At 31.7% G+C, this 11,856-nt stretch overlaps 1 pseudogene; it reads left to right on the top strand.

Annotated features, from left to right (window-relative positions):
• Positions 1 to 1,311: 1,311 nt before the first annotated feature.
• On the top strand, positions 1,312 to 11,541 carry LOC140817868 (uncharacterized; annotated as a pseudogene).
• The last annotated feature ends 315 nt before the right edge of the window (positions 11,542 to 11,856 follow it).

Below are 11,856 nucleotides of genomic sequence, written 5' to 3'. Positions count from 1 at the left end.
TGGATGCCTTGATTTATTATATATAAATATATTATAAAATTAAATTCTTGGAACCATTTAAATGTTAGTTTGGTTTACCAACCATTTAACTTGGATTCCTTGATTTACTATATATAAATATATCATAATAATATTTTCTTGGTACCATTTAAATGTTAGTTTGGTTTTACCAACCACTTAAAGTGGGAACCTTGATTTAGTGTTTACAAATATATATATAGCACAATAAATACTTGACCACATTTATAAGTTTTGGTATATATTAAATATTTATGAGATAATAATTTATAACATAATATAAATATGATTATTTAATATATTGGAACCATTTTATTAAGTGGATTTCAATATTTTTCGTTAATGTTAACTTTATTAAAATACCAAGAGTGGATCCTTTAATCTCAACTACTTAAATTAAAATTTGAACAATTAAAATTTACCCATTAAATATTCAAACAATTAAAATTAAAAAGAAACAAAAACAAAAAAAAAACAAAAAGACATTGTAGTGGACTTGTAATTACCTTAGCTTCCCTGTGGATACGATATTCGGACTCACCGAATTATATTACTTGTGGACAACCTGCTCTTGGGAGTGCAACAATCAAAGTCGCAACAAGTTTTTGGCGCCGTTGCCAGGGAAGTATAATTTAATTTCAAGTCTATTTAATTTTGTTTATAGTTTATTTTTCTTTATTTGAATTTTTATTGCTTTTGTGTGTTTTTATTCTTTTGTATTTGCATTTGTATTTGCATGAGCATTTGGTCACGTATACTTAGTGGTCGACTCATTCGAAACAACCCTTTATTTTTACAAAACATGGCGGAAGAACCCATCCAAGAAAATCAAGATGAAATTCAATCTCAACATGATCATGATAGACGAAGAACACTTAGAGATCACATGAATCCTACACGTACTAGTGCACCTTCATGTCTAGTTTTTCCCCCTGATGCATCTCATTTCAATTTTAAGCATGGTATTATCCAACTTTTACCCAACTTTCATTGCTTAGATTCTGAAAATCCATACATGCATTTACGAGAGTTTGAAGAAGTGTGCAACACATATAATGATCTAAATTGTAGCATTAACACCATTCGACTTAAGCTTTTTCCTTTTTCTTTAAAAGATAAAGCTAAAACTTGGCTACAAAATCTTAGATCGGGATCCATTCGAACTTGGGATGAATTGCAACAACAATTTTTGAAAAAGTTTTTTCCATCTCATAGAACAAGTTCTTTCAAAAGGCAAATCATCACTTTCACTCAAAAACAAGGAGAAACTTTTTATCAGTGTTGGGATAGATACAAAGAATTGCTTAATCTTTGTCCACATCATGGTTTTGAAATTTGGAGAGTTGTTTCTCAATTTTATGAAGGCTTAACACCTAAAGATAGGCAAATGGTTGAATTTATGTGTAATGGAACATTTGAAGATAAAGATCCAAACGAGGCAATTGAGTATCTCGATTCATTTGCTGAAAATGCTCAAAATTGGGACACTATAGGTACAATCGAACCATCAAACAAGATTCAATCTCCTACATCTGGTGGAGGTATGTACACTCTCAAAGATGAACATGATCTTCAAGCTAGATTTACCTCTTTGGCAAGAAAAGTTGAGGCACTTGAATTGAAAAAGAATGGTCAATTAAAATCTGTTCAAGAAATTGCGTGTCACATCTGTGATACAAGTGATCATTTTACAAAAGATTGTCCCACTTTGCTCTTTTAAAGAATGTCTCCATGAACAAGCCAATGTTTTGAACAATTTCAAAAGGCCAAATTTTGAACCATTTTCTCAAAATTACAATCCAGGTTGGCGAAACCATCAAAATTTTAGTTGGAGGAATGATAATGCTGCACAATTTCCGCAACCACATTTTCAAAATCAACAAAATTTTCAAAATTATGCACCTTATGTTCCTCCGCCGAAAAGAAATTTGGAAGATACATTGAATTCTTTCATTGCAAAGCAAGAGTCTATCAATACTCAAACTGCTCAAACCATGACAGATTTGAAAGATACTCTTGCTAAATTTGCATCTGCACTTAATGTTCATGAAAAAGGTAAATTTCCTTCACAACCTCTGCCTAATCCCAAGGATCATCATACATAAACTGGAACTTCTGGAACTCAACCGATGGATCAGGTAAAATCTGTTATTACCCTTCGAAGTGGTAAGGTAGTGGAAAAATCCATTCTTGAACCTTGTGAAGATAATGATAAATCAACTCCAAAGGGTAAGGAAGTGGAACTCGTAACTTCCGAAGAGGAGGTTCAACAGACAGTGTCACCACCATTCCCTCATGCATTGAAAAATACAAAAAAATCAAATTTGAATTCTGATATATATGATATTTTTAAACAAGTAAAAGTTAATATTCTTTTATTAGATGCAATAAAACAGGTACCATCATATGCCAAATTTTTGAAAGACTTGTGCACTGTGAAAAGAAAATTGAATGTGAAAAAGAAAGCATTTTTAGCAGAACAAGTAAGTGCAATCATTCAAAATAATAATGCTTTGAAATACAAAGACCCTGGTTGTCCTACTATTTCTTGTATTATTGGAGAACGAAAGATTAAAAAAGCCTTGCTTGATCTTGGAGCTAGTGTTAATTTACTTCCATATTCAGTTTATCAAGAACTCAATCTAGGCGAGTTAAAATCTACTTCGGTAACACTTTTACTTGCTGATAGATCTGTTAAAGTGCCAAGAGGTATGGTAGAAGACGTGTTGGTCCAAGTTGATAACTTTGTATATCCTGTCGATTTCATAGTTTTAGATACACAACCTATCGAAGCTTGTAATGCAATTCCTGTAATTCTGGGTCGTCCATTTTTAGCAACTTCTAATGCTCTTATAAATTGCAGGAATGGAATAATGAAGTTGTCATTTGGTAACATGACCTTGGAGCTCAATGTTTTTAATCTTTGTAAGCAACCACATGACAAAAGAGATGAAAGTGAAGATGAAAATCTTATTGAAACTCTTGTTGAAGAAAACATTCAAGAAGGGAGTACCCGTGATCAATTAGATATTTGTTCAATTGAAACTGTTAAAGAAAATATTGAAATTGATCTTGATGATTTTATTAGGTATCACTCGTTACCAGGATCAGAGAAAGAATTTGATGCAAAATATGAGAACAAAGACGAACCACCCATATTGGAGTTAAAACCCTTGCCAGAAGAATTGAAGTATGCATTTCTTGGAGAAGATGAAACATATCCGGTGGTAATTTCTTCCAAACTAGAAAGTGATCAAGAAGGTAAATTAGTTGATATGCTTAAAAGACATAAAAATGCAATCGGTTGGACACTAAAAGATCTCAAGGGCATTAATCCACTAATTTGCACACACAAAATTCATTTAGAAGAAAATGCTAAAACATCTCAACAACCACAAAAGAGATTAAATCCACACATGAAAGATGTTGTGAAAACTGAAGTTCTCAAACTACTTGAAGTTGGGATTATCTACCCTATTTCTGATAGTAAGTGGGTAAGCCCAACACAAGTAGTTCCGAAAAAATCTGGCATCACAGTGATAAAAAATGAAAAAGGTGAATTGTTAACAAGTCGAGTCCCATCTAGTTGACGGATGTGTATTGATGATAGAAAATTAAATGATGCCACTAGAAAAGATCATTTTCCATTATCATTTTTAGATCAAATTTTAGAAAGAGTAGCAGGTCATCCATACTACTGTTTTCTTGATGGATATTCAGGTTATTATCAAATTCCCATTGCACTCGAAGATCAAGATAAAACTACATTCACATGTCCTTTTGGAACATTTGCATTTAGAAGGATGCCATTTGGATTATGCAATGCTCCAGCAACATTTCAGAGATGTATGCTAAGCATTTTTTGCGACATGGTTGAAAATTGTTTGGAAATCTTCATGGATGATTTAACTGTCTTTGGGAATACATTTGATAATTGTCTTGAAAATTTGGAAAAAGTTTTAAAAAGATGCGAGGAAAAAGGTCTTATTTTAAATTGGGAAAAATGTCATTACATGATTACTTCTGGAATTGTTTTGGGACATGTCGTGTCATCGCATGGAATTGAAGTTGATAAAGCAAAAGTTGATGTCATTGCCAATTTACCCCCTCCAAAAACCATTAAAGAAATTCGCTCATTTTTGGGACATGCTGGATTTTATAGGAGGTTTATAAAGGACTTTAGTTTAATCTCTAAACTCATTTGTAACCTCTTAACAAAAGACACTGCATTTGAGTGGACTCAAGAATGTCCAAATGCTTTTGATAAAATCATTCGACATTTAATATCAGCTCCTATCATGCAACCTCTTGATTGGTCTTTACCATTTGAAATCATGTGTGATGCGAGTGATTATGCAGTCGGTGCAGTATTGGGTCAAAGAAGAAACGGTAAGCCTTATGTGATATATTATGCAAGTAGAACTTTAAACAATGCTCAAATGAATTACTCCACAACTGAAAAAGAACTACTTGCTGTAATATTTGCATTAGATAAATTTCGTTCTTATTTGATTGGATCAACGACTATTGTGTTTACTGATCATTCTGCTATTAGATATTTGTTGACGAAACAGGATGCAAAGCCACGACTGATACGATGGATTTTGTTGCTCCAAGAATTTGACATTGTGATCAAAGATAAAAAAGGAACCGAGAATGTCGTAGCCGATCATTTATCGAGACTAGTAACAGGATCATCTTATGAAATGACACCAATTAACGATAATTTTCCTGATGAACATCTATTTCAGTTACTACTACACCTTGGTTTGCTAACATAGTAAATTTTCTTGTGACAGGAAAAATGCCACCGCAATGGAGTTCTCAAGATAAAAGAAAATTTTTGAACGAGGTAAAAAACTTTTATTGGGATGATCCGTATCTGTTCAAGTATTGTCCAGATCAAATTTTTCGACGTTGCATACCCGACAATGAGGTAAGTAGTGTCATTAAATTTTGTCATTCAGAAGCATGCGGAGGACATTTTTCTTCAAAGAAAACGGCTGCAAAAATTTTGCAGTGTGGATTTTATTGGCCCACTTTGTTTAAAGACACCCACGAAATCTGCAAGATCTGTGAAAACTGTCAAAAATTGGGCGCAATTTCAAAAAGAAACATGATGCCTTTGAATCCTATCATTGAAATTGAAATCTTTGACTGTTGGGGAATTGATTTTATGGGACATTTTCCACCGTCGTTTGGATACTTGTATATTTTAGTTGCAGTTGATTATGTTTCCAAATCGATAGAGGCAATTCCATGTCGAACAAATGATCCTAAAATCGTCATCAAATTTTTGAAAGAAAATATTTTTAGTAGATTCGGAATTCCTTGAGCTATGATAAGTGATGGGGGAACTCACTTTGTTAATAAACCATTTGCTTCATTAATGAAAAAATATGGTATTACTCACAAAGTAACAACTCTTTATCATCCTCAAACAAATGGACAAGTTGAATTAGCTAATAGGGAGATAAAGCAAATTTTGGAAAAAACTGTTAACTCAAATAGAAAAGATTGGTCTCTGCGACTTAATGATGCACTTTGGGCATATCGAACAGCTTTTAAAACATCATTGAATATGTCTCCCTATAGGTTGGTTTATGGAAAACATTGTCATTTGCCTGTGAAATTGGAACATAAAGCTTATTGGGCGATCAAAACTTTAAATTCAAGCATAGATGATGCCAACAAATTGCGTAAATTGCAACTTAATGAACTTGATGAACTCAGAAATGATGCGTATGAGAATTCAAGGATTTATAAAGCAAAAATCAAATCATTTCATGATAAAACAATTCTTAGAAAATCTTTTGAGATTGGTAAAAAAGTTTTGCTTTATAATTCTCGACTTCACATATTCCCATGAAAATTACGATCAAGATGGACAGGCCCATATGTTGTAAAACATGTGTATCCTTATGGAGCTGTGGATATTGAAAATCCTAAAAATGGTGATGTTTTTAAAGTGAATGGACAAAGGCTTAAACCATTTTTGGAAAATGAAATCTTTGAAGAAGAGTTTATTTCCCTTTCTGATCCTTAAATTTTTATGTTGCATTTAATTTTTTTTGTTTTTATTTCAGGTTTCCTTAATCTTTTTATTTTCCCGGTTAAATGGCGGATAATGGTACTCCGTGACTCTCATAGTCGGTTAAATCAGTTTCCCACAATTGCTGATAAAAAAAATCATTTCTTTTCTTTTCAAAATGGATGAAATTCTCTCAAAAATTTGTAAATATTTTCCCTCTGTTTCTGAAAATGTTCTAAGAAAAATTTATGCAGGAAGGTGTGAAAGATTGAGATTGCTAATGCAAAAAGGAATTCCAGAAGATATTCGTCTTGTAATTGAAGCTAAGGTCCGATTAGGAGGAGAAGTTCCACAATCATTGCTCATTCGGTATTTGCCTGAATTAGGAAAAAGCACTTATGCGAAAAAACGAAGGGCCAAAAGTTTAGGGGTTTGTCATAAGTGGAGAATATGGACTTGTGACAAACGATACAGATCTTTGGGATGTGTTTCTAATAACAGAGAAGATAAAATTGATTTCATTAAGAATGGGCTGAGTAAGGAGTCTTTGGATAACATCTTATTGACTCTTGAGACGCATTCTAGTGGACATGTGCATATTGAACTTCTCCGTTTATGGAAACAATTTCAAGATGAGCGTCATAGTCTTGGGAATCTGACTAAAAAAGACCATGTTTGCCAATTTATAAGAAAATTGGATGGGAAGCATATCCTCGACTCATAGAAGGCGTTGAAGCCGTTTCTGGACGTAAAACCAGAGGAAAATTGTGAGCCACAATCACACTACTGTTTATATGCATGTGTGTCATTATTGTTTTTACTATTTATTCTGTTTACAGCTGTGACCCATAGTTTTGTCATGAAAACATATTACCCCTATAAAATCTCTCATCTTTCTCTCTATTTTCGCAGAAAAAAAAAGAAAGTAAAAACATGGCTGGATCCTCTGCACAAACATTGAAAAATATTTGTGTATTTTTTGGGTCGAGTCCTGGAAAAAATGAAGTGTTTGTAGAAGCAGCGAATAATCTTGGAAAGATACTGGCTGAGAGAAAAATTCACTTGGTATATGGGGGAGGTAATATTGGGTTAATGGGATCTGTTTCAACATCTGCTCATCTTGGAGGTAGTCAGGTTTTGGGTATTATTCCTACAGCTTTAGCTGAAGGAAATATTACAGGTGTTACGATTGGGGAAGAATTAAAAGTTTCTTCTATGTATGAAAGAATCACCAAAATGATTGAAAATTCTGATACTTTTATCGCACTACCAGGTGGTTTTGGTACATTAGAAGAAATTTTTCACACTGTTTCTTGGGCACAACTTAATATCCATAATAAACCTGTGGGCTTGTTGAATATCAATAATTATTATGACAGTTTGTTGACATTTCTTGATAAAGCTGTGGAACAGAATTTTATTTCAGAAAATTCACGACTGATGCTCATATGTGCTTCGACTGCCGATCAATTAATTGATGATTTGGAAGCTTTTGTTCATAAGCCTGATCCGATGATAACAAAGATCAATTGGTCGCAATCAAGTAGTAAGAAAAGGAAGTTGGATCATTGATTCAAAAGTCGTGGATTGGTTTGCGTTTGTTTCAGTTTGTTATCTTCAATAAAATTCCAGGTGATATCTCTTTCATTATGTACTCTTTATTAATAGCTATTTTGACAATAGGGACAATGTCATATTCTGATTGGGGGGAGAACACATTTAAAAAAAAAACAAATTTTAAAAAAAATTAAATATTATTTTAAAATAAAACCATGTTTATTGTTTGTACATTAGTAATTTTTGCAAAAATGTCATACATTACATATTTGAAAGATTTAAATTAGAACATGCATTAATCTATTTAAGAATGTTTAAATTTTTATTTGAAAAAAGGTTATTTTTAATATTCTGATCAATATAAAAATATGATTTATGAAATCTTTTGAGTGATTAACTATTGTGATAAAATTAGGTATTAAAGTATATGGCCCAAGATATACCTTATAAGAGTGCCTAAAATTTTTGAACTCACACATATTTTGTGAGTGAGTGGAGAGGATTGAGAAAACAGCTTGCGAGCCTTTATTGATCATCGGAGAGGCTATCAATTGTTTAGATCTTGAGTTCTTATTTTGAAAAAAAATTGATATTTCTTGGAAAAAAAAAAAGCGAAGAAAAAAAAAAGAAAGAAAGATGTTGAAGATTTATGTAATTTAAGTTATATGCTGCGACCTATTTTTCTCTCATAAAAATACAAATAAAAAAAAAGAAAGAGAGAGAGAAATACATTGTACAAATTAAATAAATATGTGGTCAAGAAGCATAAACTTAGTTTGATTCCATGATGTAAAAAAAAAAATCAGGAAAAAAATATATATAATAAGAACAACTGGATTTTAAATCAATGGATTTCCTATCTTTTGATTAGTTCGGCTCGTTTGTCTGTCTGCATTCTGTAAACCATTTTTTTGAGCATTTATCTGTATTCCAACTCCATGAGAGAAATCGTTGCCATAAATTGAAACATTTATTAACCTGTGAGGATATGGAGTTGAGACTCATACTAGGAATTTCTGAAGGCCGTGTACATTTAACTACCTGAAATAAGCTTTGAATTAATCATCTCGAATTATTTCATTTATTATAATTATGATGATCTTGATATAACTTTGACAGTTTTCAAATTTAATTTAAACAATTAGATAGTTTTGATTACATTTCTATTTAAATTAATCAATATGTTTTGAATTGCTATTAACGCTTAAATTGCTAGGGACTAGCAATAAGCTGGTTGGGAGGTGTGATAAACATAAAAATTGTACATTAATTAAATGTTTTATAATATAAATATATAGTTTTTGTTTTATTAAATGTTTAAATATTATATGTTTTATAATAAATTGTATAAAATATAAGTTGTTGTGTAATTATAAGTTTTTACTATTTTTACAGGTTCGATAAAACAAGAATAACCTTGGCGTTGCAAATGAGATTAAGATGATTCTTGGACCTGTAGAAAGTTGATTATAAGATCTACAATAATGTTGCCAAGCATGAGATAAAAATCCTCTCACAAGTGAGATCAAATTAAGCAACAATTAAAGTTACCAAAGGAGTGGCAGTTTTACCATGCTCTAGTATTTTGACCATATCTCTCAAATTACTTGGTCAAATATTCTGAAAAACATACCATAACTAGACAACTCAATTATCCACATGTTTCATTTTATGTAAAGAAGCAAATTCGGAGAAGAAGATTTTCAAAAGTGATGTGTAATATAATATTAATTTCTTGGAACACCAATGAAAACTTATGTGTAAAAAATAATATTTTATTTGTGGTTGTCTCCCCAAATTTGGCTATAAATAGGGGTGCATTGTAATGTATTGAGATATCCCTCATTCTATGAACAAACCTTTGAGTTCATTATATTTCTCTCTATATTTTTCTTTTATTTCTTCATTTAAATATAATTAGCATTTTAATTTCATATTCAAAGTTTTACACTTTGAATGATGAATAGCTAACTTCCTAAAGTTGAGATGATAAGGTGAAGCTCTTGGCATGATAATAAGGTTATTAAAAGGTAAGAATCTATGTTTTATATTATTTAATCATTATTTATTGTTTATGTTATATTTATTTCTTTAAGCATTTTTATACCCTACTTATAAGTGGGAGTTTTGATTTATTGTTGCTATATGTTACACTAAATTCTTGGAACCATTTAAATGTTAGTTTGGTATTACCAACCATTTAAAGTGGATGCCTTGATTTATTATATATAAATATATTATAATATTAAATTCTTGGAACCATTTAAATGTTAGTTTGGTTTTACCAACCATTTAACTTGGATTCCTTGATTTACTATATATAAATATATCATAATAATATTTTCTTGGTACCATTTAAATGTTAGTTTGGTTTTACCAACCATTTAAAGTGGGAACCTTGATTTAGTGTTTACAAATATATATATAGCACAATAAATACTTGACCACATTTATAAGTTTTGGTATATATTATATATTTATGAGATAATAATTTATAACATAATATAAATATGATTATTTAATATATTGGAACCATTTTATTAAGTGGATTTCAATATTGTTCGTTGATGTTAACTTTATTAAAATACCAAGAGTGGATCCTTTAATCTCAACTACTTAAATTAAAATTTTAACAATTAAAATTTACCCATTAAATATTCAAACAATTAAAATTAAAAAGAAACAAAAACAAAAACAAAACAAAAAGACATTGTAGTGGACTTGTAATTACCTTAGCTTCCCTGTGGATACGATATTCGGACTCACCGAATTATATTACTTGTGGACAACCTGCTCTTGGGAGTGCAACAATCAAAGTCGCAACACCCCGGTAACGTTCACCGGCTTCCAAACCCGTTCATAATTGGTCACAAGACATTTAGCATACCTCAAAAACATAAACATATTTTCTTTTGCACGTCGAACATACTTATATGAAACTGAGGAATTCGTTGGATCTCGCTTGTGGCCACTGCTGCACATACTACCATGATTACATGCACTTAATTTTGTATAACTTAGACTTAATAGTCGTGCTCACCACCCGAAGTAACAATTCAATTATGACGTTCTAACTTCCTCAGGACTTGACCTCGTTTTATCTTCGTACTAAACCATGACATGAAACCCCGAAACAATTCTTCATAAAGAGTGTGAACATTTCCCCAAACATGGAAGATATGGACCTAAAATAGTGATTGAAAAAGTCATGGACAAGTGCCTAGGCGCTAGACTGTGCTGCACCTCTGCGGCAGGCGCTAGGCGCGGCGCTATCAAAGTCGTAGGTCTAGAGCAGCGGCGCCACAAGGGCAACGCCGTGGCACTAGACCTGCTACGTACAACCAACCCAAAAGAACACATTTTGATGCAATTTTAAAAGTCAGCTCAAACGACCCGAACCGATGCAACGAGACTCAACTTAGAACGCTATGGGAATGTTACAAACTCACACAACACCCCCAAAACAACGACTTACAACAAACAACGCAACACAACCCGTGAACACGACATTTTGACACCAACATGTTTCCTACGACTTCTAATGCAACCAAGTGCCTATCGACACGAAAAAAAGCATCAAAAATCGTCCTAAACTCATAATAAATATACAGCGATCACCCAACATTCCCCAACGAAGCCTGCAACAAATAAACTTCAAAAACACTTCAAGAACGCATTTTCATAAAATCACAGTTTGAGAAGTCCCAAAAAAACAATAATAAGTCGCTCTTTTTGATAAAGATAAAAAGTTGTATATTAATTAAATGTTTTATAATATAAATATATAGTATTTGTTTTATTAAATGTTTAAATATTATATGTTTTATGATAAATTGTATAAAATATAATTTGTTGTGTAATTATAAGTGTTTACTATTTTTTACAGGTTAGATAAAACAAAAATAAACTTAGCGTTGCAAATAGGATTAAGATGATTCTTGGACCTGTACAAAGTTGATATTAATATCTACAATATTGGTGGCAAGCATGAGATAAAAATCTTCTCACAAATGGGATCAAAATTAAGCAACAATTAAAGTTACCAAAGAAGTGGCAGCTTTACCATGCTCTAGTATTTTTACCATATCTCTCAAATTACTTGGTCAAATGGTTAAAAAAATACCACAATTCAAACAACTCAGATATCTACATGTTTGTTTTTATGTGGAGAAGAAAATTCGGATGGGAAGATTTTCAAAAGTGATGTGTATTAAAATATTAATTTCTTGGAACACAGTGAAGATTTATGT

The sequence above is a fragment of the Primulina eburnea genome, chromosome 17, assembly GCF_022965805.1.
Source record: "Primulina eburnea isolate SZY01 chromosome 17, ASM2296580v1, whole genome shotgun sequence".
Lineage (NCBI taxonomy): Eukaryota > Viridiplantae > Streptophyta > Magnoliopsida > Lamiales > Gesneriaceae > Primulina > Primulina eburnea.
This window is presented reverse-complemented; position numbering and strand designations above follow the sequence as displayed.